This window comes from Choloepus didactylus, chromosome 20 (assembly GCF_015220235.1).
Source record: "Choloepus didactylus isolate mChoDid1 chromosome 20, mChoDid1.pri, whole genome shotgun sequence".
NCBI lineage: Eukaryota > Metazoa > Chordata > Mammalia > Pilosa > Megalonychidae > Choloepus > Choloepus didactylus.
This window is the reverse complement of record NC_051326.1, coordinates 64224091-64242950: the sequence shown is the minus strand read 5'-3', so window position 1 is coordinate 64242950 and position 18860 is coordinate 64224091. Positions and strand designations below refer to the sequence as shown.

Here is an 18860-nt window from a genome sequence, read left to right as displayed (position 1 = left end):
TGCCTCCCAGCATTGGCCTTGTTGCCTCCCATAAGTTTTGGTATACATTTTTTTCATTTTCATTTGCTTCAAGATATCTCCTAATTCCCTTTGTGATTTCCTCCTTAACCATTTGTTTGTCTAAGAGTACATTAGTTAATTTCCACATATTTGTTAATTTTCCATTTCTCCCTCTGTTACTGATTTCTGGCTTTTTCAGTTGTGTTCAGAGAATATAACTTTCATGATTTCAATAATTTTTAAAATTTTGAGTCTTGTTTTATGACCTAATATACAGTCTATCTTGGAGAATGATCCATGTACACTCAAGAAGAATGTGTAGTCTGTTGATGTTGGGTGAAGTGTACTACCTATGTCTATTAGGTCTAGTTGGTTTAGAGTGTTGTTCAAGTACTGTATTTCCTCATTGATCCTCTAACTTGATGTTATATCCATTTTTGAAATGGTGTATTAATGTCTCATACTATTAATGTAGAACCATCAATTTCTCCCTTCAAATCTGTCATTATTTGCTTCATATATTTGGGGTTCTGCTGTTAGGTGCCTATATAACTGTTAGGTCTTGTTGAATTGACCAGTTTATCAGTGTATAATTGTGGAAATTCTGTAGATAAAATATTATAACCTAAAATGTCTTGCTTTGCTATGCTATGTTCTTGCATGTAGTCCATTCCACTCCCAAGTCCAGACTTATCTGTTGTATACTTGCCTGTTGATCTTTGTGTCTTAATGGTCAAAACGCCCTGCCTCCCTAAACAGCCTTGAGTGCCAGCATGTCTCCCTACCCTGAAAATCTCAATAAAAACTGAAATGAGAACTGCTTGGGAGGATACTCTCCCTTGAGTTTTTCTCACTCTCACCTCTCTTGAATTTTGTCTCGAGTAATTCATTGCATCACCATGGTTACTGCTGGACAGAAAACCACAATTTGGGCCCCATGTGAGGCATTGTGTAATGAAACACGATTGTGGGGTTTAATGCAAAATTCATTAGTGAGGGATAAGCAAAGGGGCAAAAAGGAAGAGGCAAAAGACAGGCTGTCATTAGCTAATATCCACAGACTGCCATTAATTAAGGGGCTGCTAAGTGGCAAATGAACTCCACCTAGCCAACTGGTGACATTGTTAGAAACAGGGAAGGGGGAGTCTGCCCAGGTTACTGGGCAGAACAGAGGGGAGTCTAAAATTTGCACCCAATACAAGTGAGCAGAGACACACTGGGATAGAAAGGAGAACAAGGAAAGGAAGATGAAGGTTACTGCACTCTGGCAATGGATAGTAGACACCATTTCCAGAAAGTATTTCCAGAGTCATGGGGATGCCAGTTTGTCAGATCACTGCCTTAGCTTTTTTTTTATATTTTATTTTCAAATAAATTCAAACTTACAGGAACAGTTGCAAAAACAATACAAAACCCAAACACAGAACTCCAGCATACCCCAACCCCCTCCCCCAATACCCCGATCCACCAACTTTAACATCCTGTCACACCACCATTTCTTTCTTTCTCTCCCTCCCTCCCTATTATCCATCATCTATTGTTCTGTCTTCCGAACCTATGAGAGCAAGTTGCACACATCCTTGAACAAACAGTATAATTCACATATACAATTCTTATGAACAAGAAAATTCTTTTATGCAATCCCATTAAGTGCAGCTAAGAAGTTCAAGAAATTCAACATTGATACAAAGCTTATATTCTATGTTTCCTTTTTTTCTTATGTCCCCACTGTGTCCTTTTGAGTCTCCTCTCCTCCATCCTCAGATCCCATCCAGGATCATCCTTGGCATTTAATTGTCATTGCCTATTTAGACTGTCATTTTCTTTTCTTTTTCAATTGTGGAAACATATATATGGCTTAAATCTTCCCATTCCAACCCCTCCCTAGCATTCCAATAGTGGTATTAATCACATTTCAAATGTTGCAATCCTATCACCTTCCCACCATCCATTACTAGAAATTTCCGTTCACCCCAAACAGCAACCCTACACTCATTTCTTAACTCCCCATTTCCCCTTCCCCAACTTCTCATAACCCATACTCTACTTTTCATCTCTATGGTCATATTCTCTGATAATTTCTTTGTTTACTGTGGGGCTCAAATTTAACCTCTTAAATCTGTAACAATCTTGTTTTTCTTTGATACCAACTCAACTTCAATAGGACACAGTATACTGTGTTCCTCTACTCCTCCATTTCCCCACCTTTATATAGTTCTTGTCAAAAATTACGTATTTTACATTAAGTCCAAAGCCACTGATTTGTCATTAGAGTTTATGTATTTTATATCTTGTAGGAAGTAAATAGTGCAGTTACAAATAAAAAGTATTGACTTCTATTTGTAATCCATTGTGGTCAGAGAATGTGCTTTGAATATATTTTGTTTTTTTTTTTTTTAAATTTATTGAGGCTTGTTTTATGTCCCAGCATATGATCTATTCTGGAGAAAGATCTGTGGTCACTGTAGAAAAATGTGTGTCCTGGTGATTTGGGATGTAATATTCTATATATGTCTGTTAAAATTCTCTATATCTGTCTCTCCTTTCTTTGTTTCTCTGTTGTTAGGACTACCTTTAGTATCTGAAGTAGGGCAGGTCTTTTATTAGCAAAATCTCTCAGCATTTGTTTGTCTGTGAAAAATTTAAGCTCTCCCTCAAATTTGAAGGAGAGTTTTGCTGGATAAAGTGTTCTTGGTTGGAAATTTTTCTCTCTCAGAATTTTAAATATGTCATGCCACTGCCTTCTCACCTCCACGGTGGCCACTGAGTAGTCACTACTTAGTCTTATGTTGTTTCCTTTGTATGTGGTGAATTGCTTTTCTCTTGTGCTTTCAGAACTTGCTCCTTCTCTTCAGTATTTGAGAGTCTGATCAGAATATGTCTTGGAGTGGGTTTATTTGGATTTATTCTATTTGGAGTTCACTGGGCATTTATGCTTTGTGTATTTATATTGTGTAGAAGGTTTGGGAAGTTTTCCCCAAGAATTTCTTTGAATACTCTTTCTAGACCTTTACCCTTCTCTTCCCCTTCTGGGACACCAATGAGTCTTAAGTTTGAACATTTTATTTTATCTATCGTATCCCTGAGATTCATTTTGATTTTTTCAATTTTTTCCGCATTCTTTCTTTTGTTCTTTCATTTTCTGTTCTGTGTTCATCGAGGATGCTGAATCATTGTTCAACTTCCTCTAATCTTGTATTATGAGTATCCAAAGCCTTTTTAATTTGGCCAAAAGTTTCTTTTATTTCCATAAGATCTTCTATTTTTTTATTTACTCTTGCAATTTCTTCTTTATGCTCTTCTAGAGTCTTCTTTATGTCCTTTATATCCTGTGCCATGCTCTTCTTCATGTCCTTTATGTCCTGTGCCATGCTCTCATTGTGTGATTTTATGTCTTTGATTAATTGCACCAAGTGCTGTGTCTCTTCTGATCTTTCGACTTCGGTGGTTGGGATTGGGTTCTCCATATCATCTGGTTTTATCATATGCTTTAAGATTTTCTGTTGTTTTTGGCCTCTAGGCATTTGCTTTACTTGATAGGGTTCTTTCTGGATATAAAAGAATACCAATGTCCAGACTTTCTGTAACTAGCCAGCAGATGGCGTCTGCAAGTCACCTAGCCCCTCAAGTCAGTTCTCCCTGACTCTTTCTTTGTGGTGTGTGGGGATCTGATTCTTGTGGGGTTCAATTGGTGCACTAAATTTGGGTGTGTTGTTGGTGCTGTCCACCCTTGAATGTGGGGCATTTGTCTGGGTGGTTAGGGAGGCAGGGCAGCTTTAATAATCAAACCTCTGTGGTGCTCCCAGAGATATAAAGCTGTTAGAAGAGTCAAAGCCCTCACTTCAGTCTTGCCACAGATCATCTTTGCCACCGACCCACAAGTCCCCAGCATTGGTGTAGGGTCCCTGGGCTCCCCAACCAGGCCCACTATCCCTACTGTGCTCTTCCAGGACCTCTGCTGAGGGAAGGCTGCACCACATCACAAGAGTGTGCTGGCCTCCAGGGAAGCCCTGGGTCACCAGGCCATGCAGGGGTGCCCCCAGCCCACTTTAAATATGGTTGAATGGGGCATGTTAATTTCCCCCTTTTCGCACAGCTCTGCCTTCCCAGCTGCCGGACAATTAGATGCGGGTACACTAAAGGCATCCACAGCCAATAATGTGGTGTGTGTGTGGTGCTGAAGGAAAGACTCCCTGTCTCACTGGGTTTCTTGGCATGGCTCTGGACTGTGGGTCTGGCCCTGGATGGGAGCATACCCAGGCCACCAGGGAGATGTCTGCAAGGGGTGCAGTTTCTTTGTCTTTTTGGCTCCCTTCTGTCCCACTGTCCTTGAGACAATCAGCAGCAGATATGGGGAGGCCTATCCTCCATGCCAGACACTGAGGCATTGGCTACAGCCCACTCCTGCTGTGCTTCACTGCATGTTTCTCACTGCCGTATCTGCAGCCACTCCCAGCTTTTTTTTTAAAGAACTAGTCCATCTCCAAATGCCAACCCATGGTTTCCCCACACCACAGCATGACCACAGAACTTTCAGCTGGCTTACTCACTCATTTCAGAATTGCAGACTCCTGGTTTCACCAAATGCACACTCCCTGTGGATTTAGCAGACCTTGTCCGGCTGCTGCATCACTGGAACTGGTGTTCTGAGTCACTTTCTAGCTTTTATCTAGTATTTTTCACAGAGGTGGTTTTTTTGCCCTGTCTCACCTAGCCACCATCTTAGCTTCCCCATCTTAGCTTTTTGAGTGGTTTTCTTTAGGACTCCCCACATTAGGCTCCATCCACACCATGCCATGGTTTGATGCATTTCATGGGGGGGACCCACTGGGGACCTGCTGAGGTGGAAACACAAGCATATCCCTGTCCACTGCCTTTATCAGCTGGTGGTAGAGGAGCTGACAGTTTGGGAGGTGGAGGACTACTAGTAGAGGCATCAGTAGTGCTTTCCCTGGGTATTTTAGTTTCAACAATATGAAGAGGGGCCAGGGAAGTGCAGACAAGAGCCCATGTAGTAAAGGTTTTAGAGGAGACTTTCTGCCCCTTTTCAAAATCCCACTTCAAATTACACCCAATGTGCTCCCAAACATCATGGTCTAATGTACCTCCATCAGAAAACCAAGGGTTATGCTGAACAACATCATTTAACAAAGAATGCAGAGTGTCCTCAGAGACAGAAGCTCCACTTGCCTGCAGCAGCCATTGTGAGGTTAACACATACTGGTGCTGGGGAACAGTGAGAGACTGACCCATAATGTTGAGCAGATGAAATTACTGAACCACCATGAAACAAAGTTGCTTGTACTTACTGCGCAGTGTCCAAATGTCATGGTCAGGATTGAGGTGCCTCACACGGGGCACCAATTGTGAAAGAAGGAAGCCAAATCTCTATGTTCATTGAAGAAGAAGTTTTATTCTATTACCAGCAGCAAGTTTATATAGCATACACAGTTTTCTTCTATGTAACTATTTACAGGTTCTCAGGGGAACTGCATTTTTTCTCTAGTCCCAAGGCCATGACAACAAGTATATTTTTACTCTTTGGGCACAATCTCTTCAGGACTGGGTGGGAAGCTGTGGCACAGAGAGAAACCAGCATCATTCCTTATCTTAATTGCCTGCCTTCAGGCACACACTACCTTGGCCTTCTTTTAGCCTTTTCAGAGGAGACCTTCCTAAATAACTTGCTAAGCCAGGGAAGCCTCCATGTATCTACATATGACTTTCTTTGTCCATCAGGACATTTTTTTTTTACTTAAAGTCTATTTTCTCTGAAGTTGGGATAGCTACTGTCTTCTCTTTTATATCCACCCTTTCACTTTCAACCTACTTGCATCTTTGAATTTAAGGTTAGTCTCCTGTTGAGAGGACCTAGTTGGGTCATGATTTTGTATCTGTAATGCCAATCCATTAAAATTTAATGTCACTATTGAAAATGCTAGAATTTCTTCTGTCATTTTACTATTTAGCATTTAACATTTTTGTCCCTCATTTTTTCCATTAATGCCTACTTTTATACTTATTTGATTTTTTTGTATGCAATATTGAAAGCCTTCTGTTTTCATTTGGATGTATTTTTCATAGATTGTCCTTGTGGTTACACTGGGGTTAAATTTAAGATCTTAATATATAACTATCTTATTTTGTTTGATATCAACTTGATTTCCATAGCATACACATATAGTTTTCCTATACACCTCCTCCCCCCACATGCTTTTTTTATTTGTTACCAATTATATCATTGTACATTTTATGTCCAAAACCATAGATTGAACATTACATTTTATGCGTTTGCACTTTAGCACTTATAGGAAGTAGGAAGTGGAGTTATATACCAAAAATACACCATCATCTTGACATTTATTACTACCTAAATTGTTACCTTTAACAGAAGTCTTCATTTGTTTATGCCTCTTTGTACCACTTTCTAGTGTCCTTTCACTCCAGTCTGAAGAACTCTATCGGCATTGCTTGTAGACAAGGTCTAGTGTTGATGAATTCCCTCAGCTGTTTTTTCTTTTGTTTGTTTTTAAATCTTGGAATTTTTTTGAATTTTTTATTTTTCTAATTTTTAATTCAGTTTTATTGAGATGTATCCACATACCATACAGTTATCCATGGTGTACAATCAACTGTGCACAGTACCGTCACATAGTTGTGCATTCATCACCCCAATCCATTTTTTGAACATTTTCCTTATAACAGAATCAGAATAAGAATAAAAAATAAAACTAAAAAACAACATCCAAATCATCCCCCCCATCCCACCCTATTTTTCATTTAGTTTTTCTCCCCATTTTTCTACTCATCCATCCATACACTGGATAAAGGGAGTGCAATCCACAAGGTTTTCACAATCACACTGTCACCCCTTTTATACAGTCATCTTCAAGAATCAGGCTACTGGGTTGGAGTTCAATAGTTTCAGGTATTTACTTCTACCTGGAATGGTTTTAATCTCACCCTTATTTTTGAAAGAAATTCTCACCAGATATGAAATTTTTTGTTGGCAGTTGTTTTTCTTCAACACTTTAAGTATTTCAACCCACTGTCTTGTTGCTTCCATGGTTTCTCATGAGAAATTGACACTCAATTTAGTTGGCATGCCCTTGTACATAGCATGTCATTATTCTTTTGCAGTTTTGAGAAGTTTTTCCTCTTCCTTTGCATTTGATAGTGTGATCAGTATAAGATGCCATGTAATTTTATTCACATGTATGGTGTTTGGTGTCCTATGGGCTTCTTGGATGTTCATATTCATATCTTTTGCTAAGTTTGGGAAGTTCTATATCATTTTTTTCTTTGATTATTCCTTCTCACACTTTGTCTCTTTCTTTTCCTTCTGGGACTCCCATAAAGTGTATATTGGTTGTGCTTGATGCTGTTCCAGAGGTGTCTGGGTTTATTTTCTCTTGTTATAATTCTTTTTCTTTCTGCTCCTCAGGCTGACTCATTTCAATTGTCTTGTCTTTGAGTTCACTGACTCTTTCTTCTGCCAGCTCCAATATTCTGTTGAAACTCCCCTGGTTATTTTCATTCCAGTTATTGTGGTCTTCAACTTCAGTAGTGCTGTGTGATTCATTTTAAAATTTCTATCTCTTTATTATATTCTCAAATTGTCTGTATATTCCTTTATCTCCTTGAGAATTTTTAAATGCAATTTTATTGAGATATATTCACATAATATAGAATCATTCAAAGTGTAAAATAAATTGTTCACAATATCATCATATTGTTCATTCATCACCACAATCTTTGAACATTTTCATTACTCCAAAAAAATTAAAATTAAAATAAAAAGAATATCCAAACCATCCCATTTCCCTCCTTCCCCGCATTGTTCATTTACTTTCTTAATACAGTTTTATTGAGATATATTCACATACCCTACCAAAATCCACAGTGTACAGTCAATTATTCACAGCTGCATCATACATTTGCATGTTCATCACCAGAATCAATTTTGAATCTTTTCCTTATCACCAAAATAAAAACAAAAGCAAAAAAGAACACCTAGATCTTTCCATTTCCTCCATTCCACCCTATTCTTCATCTAATTTTTGACCCCATTTTCCCACTCAACTGTCCATACACTGGATAACAGGAATGTGAGCCACAAGGCTTTCACAATCACACAGTCACACTATGCAAGCTACAAAGTTATATAATTGTCTTCAAGAATCAAGGTCATGGAGTTGCAGTTCCACAGCTGTGGGAATTTCCCTCTAGCCATTCCAACACACTAAAATCTAAAAGATGATAACTATATAGTGCATAAAAATACCCTCCAGAGTGGCCTTTTGACTCCGTATGCAATCTCCCAGCCACTGGAACCTTATTTTGTTTCATCTCTCTTCCCCTTTTTGGTCAAGAAGATCCTCTCAATCCCACAGTGCTGGGTCCAGGCTCAAACCCAGTAGTCATTTCCCATGTTGCCAGGGGGATTTATACCCCTGGATGTTATGTCCAACATAGGGAGGAGGGCAGTGATCTCACCCACCAAGTGGGCCTAGAGAAGGAGGGGGCCACATCTGAGCAACAAAGAGGCTCTCGGGGGGGGGGGGTGGTGGGAGTCCCAGGCACAACCATAAATAGGCTTAGCCTTTCCCCTGCAACAACCAGGCACACAAGGAAAAGCCCCCAGATCAGGGGTTTAGCCCACTAAATTGGGAGTCTCCAGTGTTTGCAGTAAAATCAGCAATAACCCAAGTGGAGAAGTCCAACATTTCCTCATTTCTCCCCAGTTCTTCAGGGGGCTTTGCAAATACACTTTTACTCTCTGCCCTTATTACTCTGGGATACTGGGATTTCACTCCAACCTGTACAAACTCATAAATCCCACTTCCCTTTCACACTCCATACACATATGGTGTTAAAATAAAGAGATCACAGATCATACAGGTTAACTTATCTAGTGTGCTACAGAAAATGTAGATTCTGCACCAAATAAACATCTCCCCCCTTGCACTCACACAAAAGTTGTACTTTTAAAACCTAGTCATATTGTCCCTTACCCTTGGGCCTTATTTGCCTTAGTCCTAACTGCATCTGCTTTGTTCATAACTCTAATTGAAATCTGAACTCTATTTCAGTTATTTCAACAGTTGCTGTATGAGGTAATACTGACATTCATAGCTGCCAAGCTCTAGCTTCAAGTCTCAGATGTCACACAGATACCCAAAGTTCCAGAGACCAACTAGGTCATACACAAGGAGCTCAGCATCTCAGGATTTAGAGGTAACCATTACAACTCAGGAATAGATGTGGCTTCTGTAAGAGCTTACAATCTAGGGACCATTACAATAAGCATTCCCCTGATAAGCTGTGCCCTAAGATTGAGTTCTCAGAGTTTACACATTATCATCAGTATATTTTAGTGAGGCATTATAATATTTGTCCTCTTGTACCTGGTGTGCTTCACTCAAAATGTTGTACTTAAGATCCATTCACCTAGTTGGATGTCTCACAGCTTCATTCCTTCTTGTAACCGCTCAGTATACTATTGTATGCATACACCACAGTTCACCATTCTGTTCATCAGTCAATGTACCCTTAGATGACCTCTGTCCATTGCAAATTGTGAATATTGCCACCATGAACACCAGCATGCAAATGTCCATTCATGCCCCTAATCTCAGATCTTCCAAGTATATACCCCATAGAGGGGTTGTAGGCCCTGGTATCACCCACATATCTAGCTTCTTTTGGAACCAACACACTGTCCTTCAGATAGGGTACACCATTCTACTTCCCCACTAACAGTGAATACATACATCTCTCTCTCAAAGTTCTCTCCAGCACTTGTGTCCCTCTGTTTATTTTTTTCTCTGCAATTTTATAGTGATATATTCAAATACCATACAGTTATCCACAGTGTACAATCTGTTGTTTACAGTATCATCATATCGCTGTGCATTGATCACCATAATTAACACTTCATTTATTCATTACTCAAAAAATTTGAAACAAAAGAAAAAGGATAAAAGGAAAAGGAAAAGCAAGAAAATACAGCAACAAAGAAGGAGGAGGTGGAAAAAGTAAAAAAGACAAAAGGAAAATGAAAAAAAGAAAACAAATGGCAACTAAAAAGCCACAAAATAAAAGGTAAAATTAAAATAAAATACAATAAAAACATCAGACAACAACACTAATGCCAAGAATCCCATACCCCTCCCTTATGTCTCCCTCTTATATGCATTTAGATCTGGTGTATTGCCTCTGTTGTAACTAAAGAAAGCATATGCTAAGTTACTGTTAACTATAGATTCTAGTTTGCATTGATTGTATTTTTCCACCAATACTACCCCTTTTTAACACCTTGCAAAGTTGGCATTCATTTGTTCTCCCTTCTACAAAAACATATTTGTACATTTTATCCCAATCATTGATGGCTCTAGGTTTCACTACACACAGTCCCAGTCTTTATCTTCTGTCTTTCCTTCTGGTGTCCTACATGCCCTGAACCTTTCTCTTTCAACCATACTCACAGTCATCTTTTTTCAATGTACTCACATTATTGTGCTACCATCTCCCAATATTGTGCTCCAAACCTCTTTCTCCTGTCTTTTCCTATCTGTCTGTAGTGCTCCCTTTAGTATTTCCTGTAGAGCAGGAATCTTGTGCACAAACTATCTCATTGTATGTTTGTCTGAGAATATTTTAAATTCCCCTTCATATATGAAGGACAGTTTTGCCAGATTTAAAATTCTTGGTTGGCAGTTTTACTCTTTGAGTATCTTAAGTATATCATACTACTGCCTTCTTGCCTCCATGGTTTCTACTGAGAAATCTGCACATAGCCTTATTGATCTTCCCTTGCATGTGATAGACTGCTTTTCTCTTGCTGCTTCCAGAATTCTCTCTTTGTCTTTGACATTTGATAATCTGATTATTAAGTGTCTTGACCTCAGTCTATTTGGATCCATTCTGTTTGGAATTTGCTGTGCTTCTTGGATCTGTAATTTTATGTCTTTCATAAGAGATGGGAAATTTTCAGTGACTGTTTCTTCCATTATTGCCTCTGCCCCTTTTCCTCTCTCTTCCCCTTCCAGGACACCTATGACATGTACATGCATGTGCATAATGTTGTCACTCATTTTCCTGAGACATCACTCACATTTCTCCCTTCTTTTCCCCATATGTTCTTTTGTGTGTAGGGTTTCAGATGTCCTGTTCTCCAGTTCATGAATCTTTTCTTCTGCCTCTTCAAATCTGCTGTTGTATGTCTCCACTGTATTCTTCTCTCTTGTGCCTTTCATTCCAATAAATTCTGCCAATTGTTTTTTCTAACTTTTGATTTCTTCTAAATGTTTGTCCAATGTCTTCTTTGTATCCTTCATCCCTTTTGCTATATCTTCCCTCAGCTCATTGATATGATTTTTGGATTTATTTTTGAACTGATTTAGGAGATTTGTTTGATTAATAATTAATTTTTTCAGTTCCTGTATCCCAGCTGAAGTGTAAATTTGTTCCTTTGACTGGGCCATATCTTCATTTTTCCTAGTGTGTTTTTTCCATTTTCTGTTGTCTAGGCATCTGGTTTCCTTGATTGCCTAATCATATATTCCCATACCAGAGGGGCTCATGTCTCAGGAGGTGGCTGTATTCAGTATTAGATCTCTTTGAGGGTGAATCCTAGAAGATGGACAAACTTTCCCATGAGGCCTCTAGACTATGCTTTTCCTATCCTGCCCAGCAGGTGGCACTTGTCAGCCTGCAGCTCTACACTGGTATAAAGAGGTGTGGTCCCTTTAATTCACACTGGACCCTGACCTTACAAGGGAAGAGGGTGTCAGAAGCCAGCCTAAGTTGTTTCTGGTTTGTTTGTTTCCCCCCAGGCCCTGTGGTCTGAAATCTCTGAGAGAGGGTAGTCACTTGAGGTGGTCCCACCCCTTTACTTAGGGAAGATACACCCCCTAGGGAGTTGTCTTCTCTGCTTGAATTCCTCCTTTGTCTTTCTGGCTCTGTTAAATCCACCCTTTCCTGCATTAACATTGAATTGAAAATGCCTGAGGCTTTCTCTAATGGGCTGCTTAGAATGAGAGAAAAAATGTAAAAAAAGCAAAAACTTCTTTTCAGAGCCAGTCTCCAGCCCCTCAGTTTTGCCGTTTACTGGAGTTGGTACCCAGTTCTCTGTGCCCCTTTTCTTGTGCTACAGCCATCTTCCAGTATTCTGAGCTCAGCCATCTCCAAAAGTCTCTGTTTTTATTTATTCATTTATTTTCTCCCATCAGCTCTGCCTCCTCACTGCTGAAAGGAACATGCTTCACTTCCTGCTCTGTATGTGCTTGTAGCTTGTGTTCAGTAGTGAAAATTTGTTAATTAAATCTGCAGTTGGAGCTTGCATGAGTAACTTTCCCTGTAACCTGTTTCTTTTTTCCATATGGCAGTGTTTCAGCTAGGCCTGCCATGCCCAATTTGGGAGTGGTGCCAGCTCTGGATTTGCAGAGCTTTACTTCCAATTCTATGCTACAATCTCAGCAGTTCCACCCATTCTAGGCTGGTGTATGATTTGTGTCCATTCACAGATGTCTCCTAACAGTTGTTCCAGATAATTTAGTAGTTGTTCCTGGTTATTTACAGTTGCTCTAGAGGACTAACTAAATTCCATACCTCTCTACCCTTGAGCATTTTTAAGATCATTTTTTTAATTTTTTGTTCAGTATGTCTACATTCTAATCTTCTTCATTGTTGTTTCCTGGATTTTTATCCTCTTCTTTGAATGGGTCATCATTTCCTGTTTCTTTGTCTTATACTCCTTGGTCAGCCACTGCACATTTTAATATTTTAAAATGTTACCTCTGTGATTTTTTCTGAGATGTCTGTTTCCTGAAATAACAACAACCAACTGTTGATAAGTCAGAAATTTTCTTGTGCTTTAGCCCCACTATCAGAAAGGTCTGCCCATGGTGGAGGAAGCACATAGGGTTCTCCTTGTCTTTTCTTGGCCTGTTTTGTCCTGGGCTTGTGCTTGTTAGTTGTTTTGGAGTCCCCTGTTTACAAGAGTTTTAATGTGCCCTCTATTTCCCAGGACACCATCCTCCCTCTCCTGGGTGTATAAAGCAGGTAAGCCTTTGCCTCAGACTGTCTGCCTCTACAGTTTCTTATATTCCTTTCATTGTCCTAAACTGCTTTTGCCTGGAGGACAAATCTAGGAGGGGCTTATCACAGACAGGATTTTCCCAAGAGTTTTCCCAAGATGTTCCCAGTCAAAACCTGTTTCCTGCATCCCTGAGGAAGAGCAGTGCTGGGTTGAAACAGTCTCTTCCCTCAGAGCCTGGTCCCCAGTGATCTGATATCACTAATGAGAAACCATGATCAGTGATTGGCCAATTCCATCACTGGTCTTGAGGAAGATGACTTTTATGTCCCTTTCTGTCACAAATGAGCTGGCCAGGGACTGGACTTCATGGTGGCCAGCCATAGGCATGGCAGATGGGCACAGTAGACACCAAGTGGAAACAGCACTTTACTGGTTTTTGCTGTAATTTCCCAGCTCTTCCTCCTTGTCTTCTCCAGATGCTGTAATGTTCTACTGGCTTCCAGAGTTTCAGAATAGTTGTTTCAGATAGTTCCTGCCTGTTTAACAGTTGTTCTGCTGGAAAGACTGAATCCTGGACTTCCCTAGTTTGTCATCTTCCCACAATCCTCTCCTTGACTCTTCTAATATGGAAAACTATTTACAGAATCCTTCTGTGACTTTCTTAAATGGAAATAGTCTTCTATACCGAACACCTTGTCTTTTTTTACTTGTGTGACAGCAATCACGGCAAATTTGCTTTATAGATGTTTATGTGCATCTAAAAATCTCCTATGTATATAAAAGTCTCAATAAATCTGTATTTGATAATGATGGACAAGCTAAATTGAGTGTTTACTTTGTGCCAATCACTGTTTTAGGAACTTTACATGCTTTATCTCTTTTAACTATCTCAATAATCTTGTAATAGAAATAGTATTAATATCCCCATTTTAGAGATAAAGAAGGTGTGGCATAGAGAAATTAAATAACTAGCTCAATGTTTTGCCATTATTAAATAAATGCTTAAGAGCCTAAGCAGAGGGTTGCCATATGTTTCTGCAACACTGTTATTAGGAACACTCTTGGAAAAACTGAAAGCAGGGACTTGAAAATATATTTGAACACTGGTATTTATGGTGGCATTATTCACAATTGCCAATTGGTGGAGATGGTCCAAGGGTACATTAACTGATGAACAGAAAGGGGAAATCTTATGGATACATACAATGGAATGTTGTTCAGCTGAAGAAAGAAATTAAGTCATGAGGAATTCAACTAGGTGAATGAAACTTGAGGATATTATGTTGAGTGAAATAAGCCAGAAATGAAAGGACAAATATAGCATGACCTCACTAATATAAACTTACTATCATGAGATAACTCAGAATTGAATTCAAGAACATAGGTGATCAGGAGATAGAAAGTGATCAGAGATTGAGTAACTGATGACTAATAAGTACATAATTTTCAATAAGGCTCATTGTTAAAGTTAGTAGATTGTAAGGAACTACAGCAGTCACATTTATTTCTGCATTTTAACTGCTATTTCTAAATTCTGAGCAACTGTGCTCTTTGTGTATAAACTGGTAATTTACTGGAACTTTAAGTATCTGTGTGATACCTGAGACTAGGAGTTTGAGTTCTACAGCCCTGAAAGTCTACATTACTCCATTCAGCAACTGTTAAACATGCTGAAAAAGAGATCACAATTCAATTAGAGATATTAGTGAAATAGATTTGGTTAGGAATAAGGTAAATCAGAATACCGGGTAAAGGATGATATTGTCTCTATTTTAAAACTTCAACTTCTGTGTGAGGCTAAATGGTGGTATGTTCATTTTGTCCAAAGTTTAAATTTTCTGTAGCATACTAATTTAATCTGTATGATCAGTGTATGAAAATAGCCTAATTACATCAGGGAATGTGTTCTTGATATTCTGTAGGTTTATGTAATACCCAGATAACATTTCAAAGTATTTTGCACTGAAAATAAAAATTATTTTTAAAGTCCTTCAGGAACTAGAGAAAAATAAACGTGGATCTATTCCTGATATTCTCCAAAGCACTAGGGACTCCCAGTTTCATAAGCCAAGCCCTCAGTCTTGAGGCTTGCCCTTATGAAATGCATTTCTGCAATGGTGTAGCTAAGCCTACTTATAATAATGCCTAAGTGTCTCCCCAGAGAACATCTTTTGTTGCTCAGATGTGGCCTCTCTCCCTAAGCCAAACTCAGCAAATAAATTCACTATCCTCCCTCCTATAAGGGACATGACTTCCAGGGTTTAATTCTCCCTGGCAATGTGGAAAATGACTACCAGGGATGAACCTGGTCTTAGAATTGATGGATTGAGAATGTCTTCTTAAATAAAGCAGGGGAAGAAATGAAACAAATTAAAGTTTAATGGCTAAGAGATTTCAAACTGAGTCAAGAGGTCGTTCTTGAGTTTACTCTTATGCAAGTTTAAGCCAGATATTTCCAACTGCCATAGTATGCAAAGCCCCAACCAGCAGTAGCCCTGAAAACCCTAAAGAATACCCTGGGCTATATCTAAGACTCTATAAAACTTTTATTTAGTAAGTTTATTTTTTCAGAAACTTAAGACCTCCTTATTGTTCCTATATCAGGTAAACCCTGAAATTCAGAGGTACCAGTCACTCCAAGAATATCAACCAGCTTCATTCCTCGACCCCATTAGGTAAGCAACCTTTTCAAGAATGAAGTTGTTAAAATGGTCATTGCCCAAATATCCCTGATGATTGAGAGAAGGATGAAATGAGAGGGAGGAGGTGTAACTGAAAAATTAGGATTTAGCAAACGATCATGACTACTGAATCAGTATATGGATATTTCTGGTGTATTGGAATAGCCAGAAGGAAATACCTGAAATTGTTTTGCTTTGTGTCCCAAACACACACTCTTCTCACCAAATAGCCCTACAAAAGAGTTCAGAAGCCACTACAATAACCAAGAAATTGAGGAACACGTTGGTGAGGGGTGCAGCCATCACCTTGGAAGCTCTTAAGTGATTCTCCTCTGTATGATAAAACTAAGGTATGAGAGGCTGAAATTGAAATGGGTGACTACTGACTTTCATTGGGATAATGGCATCCTCAAATGGGAACTAGTGTATGGTATGGTATTCAAGGTTAATGTAACAGTTAGCAGGGCCAGCATGTTAATCCACATGTATCATACCAATGAAAATTGCAAACTGATCATCATATTCCCATGAATAAAAAATTTTAGACTGCGTATTAAGACTTCATCTGATCTGTATAATAGGAAATATGTTTAGTTCTGGTGAAAGAAAATTCACTGCCCTGAATCACAAAAATGAAGAATCACAATTTATTATTTGATTCAAAACCTGAGACAGTGTAGTGACCCAGGCCCTCCAATGTTGAACCAGCTAGCCTTGAGGATGAGCTGTAAAATTGTCACAAAGTTATTCTATACTCTTTACTCTTTCTCTCCTTCTCTTTCCTTCTCCTCCCTTACCCTCTTTCTCTTTCTCAACAATCTGCCTTTTGTTGTCTCCACCTCCTCACCCTCCTCCTCCTACTCTTCCTCCTTCTTTTCTCTCCATCTCTTCCCTTCTTCCTTTCTTTCATTTTTATCTTTCTCTCCTAATGAAGAGCCAGTTAAGCATTTATCAGTATACTAATGCTCAGAGGTATCTGTGTCCTTTATATGCACATTTGTGAACTGGGAAAAATTAAATAACCAGATCAATTTTTGAAGGTTAAGTCAGTAGCTAAGAAAAAAATACAATCCCAAAGTTCTGCTCTGGCTTTATTGTCAAAGTGGAGGCTTCTAGTTTCAAGTCTTGAATGAATAATTTTCCTTAATTTGTCTCACAAAATACAGTGGTACAACAAATATATGGTAATTATTTCCTAACTTCTGTGATGACATCCTTAAATATTTTTATAAAGTAATAAAGTATCCTTGAAGCAACCACAAAGTTTACTGATACTATCAAAGACTGAGGCCCATGTGTTATGATTTTTATGATATTCCCACTTATCTTACATTTTGCACTGTGTATAAGAATATTAGATGTTGAACATGGCATATTACACTTATACTGATAGTTATGCCATTTCCTATTGTGTTCTGGAGTAAATAAGAAGAAACTTTGGCAACTGATATACATCCTTTGACATGACAAAATATTTTTCTCTAAAAGCAGATGATGCAAGAGACAGGTGTTTTAATCTGGCAGGGACAGCAGTACACCTTCCATATCCAGATTCCTAAAATTCTATAAAAACCTAATTTTCTGTAGGTATCAATGTTAATGCAATATATTGTGTTTATACAATGAACCCAGAGAATACAAGGAGAAAAAATAAATACAAAAGAAACAGCTCCTTATAATATATAAGGTTAAAAATATTGAACACTTGAAATAAATAAATTGCATATTAACTCTGAGTTAACAAAAGCATCATGAGTTATGCTCCTGGATTTGGATCCCTATTTCTCATAAGGTTCTGTCAATTTTGAGGCAAAAATATCCAGCTATGGAGAGAATGCTTATTAGAAGAAAAGCTTTCTTAGTGCCTGCTTTATGTCCTTGTTTCTAAGACTGTATATAAAAGGGTTCAGCATAGGTGTGATCACTGTGTACATCACTGAGGCTATTGCACTAGCCCTGGAGTTTTGGGTAGTATCAGAACTAATATATACCCCAATACTTGTACCATAGAACAAGGAAATGACTGAGAGGTGAGAGCCACAAGTAGAAAAGGCTTTATACTTGCCTCTAGCTGAGGAAATTCTCAATATAGAGGTTACAACCTTAGAGTAAGAGATAAGGATCCCAATGATGGGAATAATACCCAGAAGTCCAGATACAAAATGCATCAGTAGGTCATTGATGGATGTGTCAGAACAAGCAAGTTGGACTACCTGATTATTTTCACAGAAAAAGTGGGGGATTTTCAACTCTGTACAAAATGACAATTGCAAAACCATTAAGACAAGTAATAGAGAAACAAGAACACTCAATGACCACGATGCAAGAATCAGTATGCCACAGAACTTTGGGTTCATGATGACTGCGTAATGTAGTGGATGACAGATGGCTACAAACCAATCATATGCCATTATGGTCAGCAGGAAATTATCTAATCTTCCAAAAACCATGTAAAAATACATCTGTATGAGGCAGATATCATACGTTAAGACTTTACTCTGTCTGAATGTTCAGCAGCATCTTTGGGACAGTAGTGGAAGTGAAACATATATCTGAAAAAGAAAGATTTGAGAGGAATAAATACATGTGTGTGTGAAGGTGTGAGTCAGTTATAATGGCCATGATAATGAGAAGGTTCCCAATGAAGGTGACCAAGTACATAGAGAGGAATTGCCCAAAGAAGAGAAGCTGGAGCTCTGCTTCTTCTGAAAGTCCCAGAAGGATAAATTGTGAAATATGTGATTTATTCCCTGGTTCCATGAAGCTGATGAAACTTCTGGAAAAAAAGACCAGAACATTGCAAATTTAATGCAAGAAGTGATCAACAAATACAAGAATTTATATGGATCATATTTTTGATGTTCAATTAATTCCTATACATTTTCTATAGATTTGGTATCATTTACCTGAATAAATCAAGAATACCAAATGCTCCATCTGCTCCATCTTTTATTTGTTGCTGTCTCTAATTATCTATTCTGTTCTGTAAACCTAAATATTTCACAAAGAAAGATTTTACTTCACTATTCTATGACTCTTTCTTTTGTTCATTCAAGAAATATTTTGACCAATTATATTTTGCTAAATACTTTTGAGACCCTGGGAAATGGAAATATAGTTCATTTTAAAATCCTTGT

The 18860-nt window shown here is 38.5% G+C and overlaps 1 pseudogene; it reads right to left on the bottom strand.

Moving 5' to 3' along the window:
* Window positions 1–17564: 17564 nt before the first annotated feature.
* Window positions 17565–18483, bottom strand: LOC119516508 (annotated as a pseudogene).
* Window positions 18484–18860: the final 377 nt, after the last annotated feature.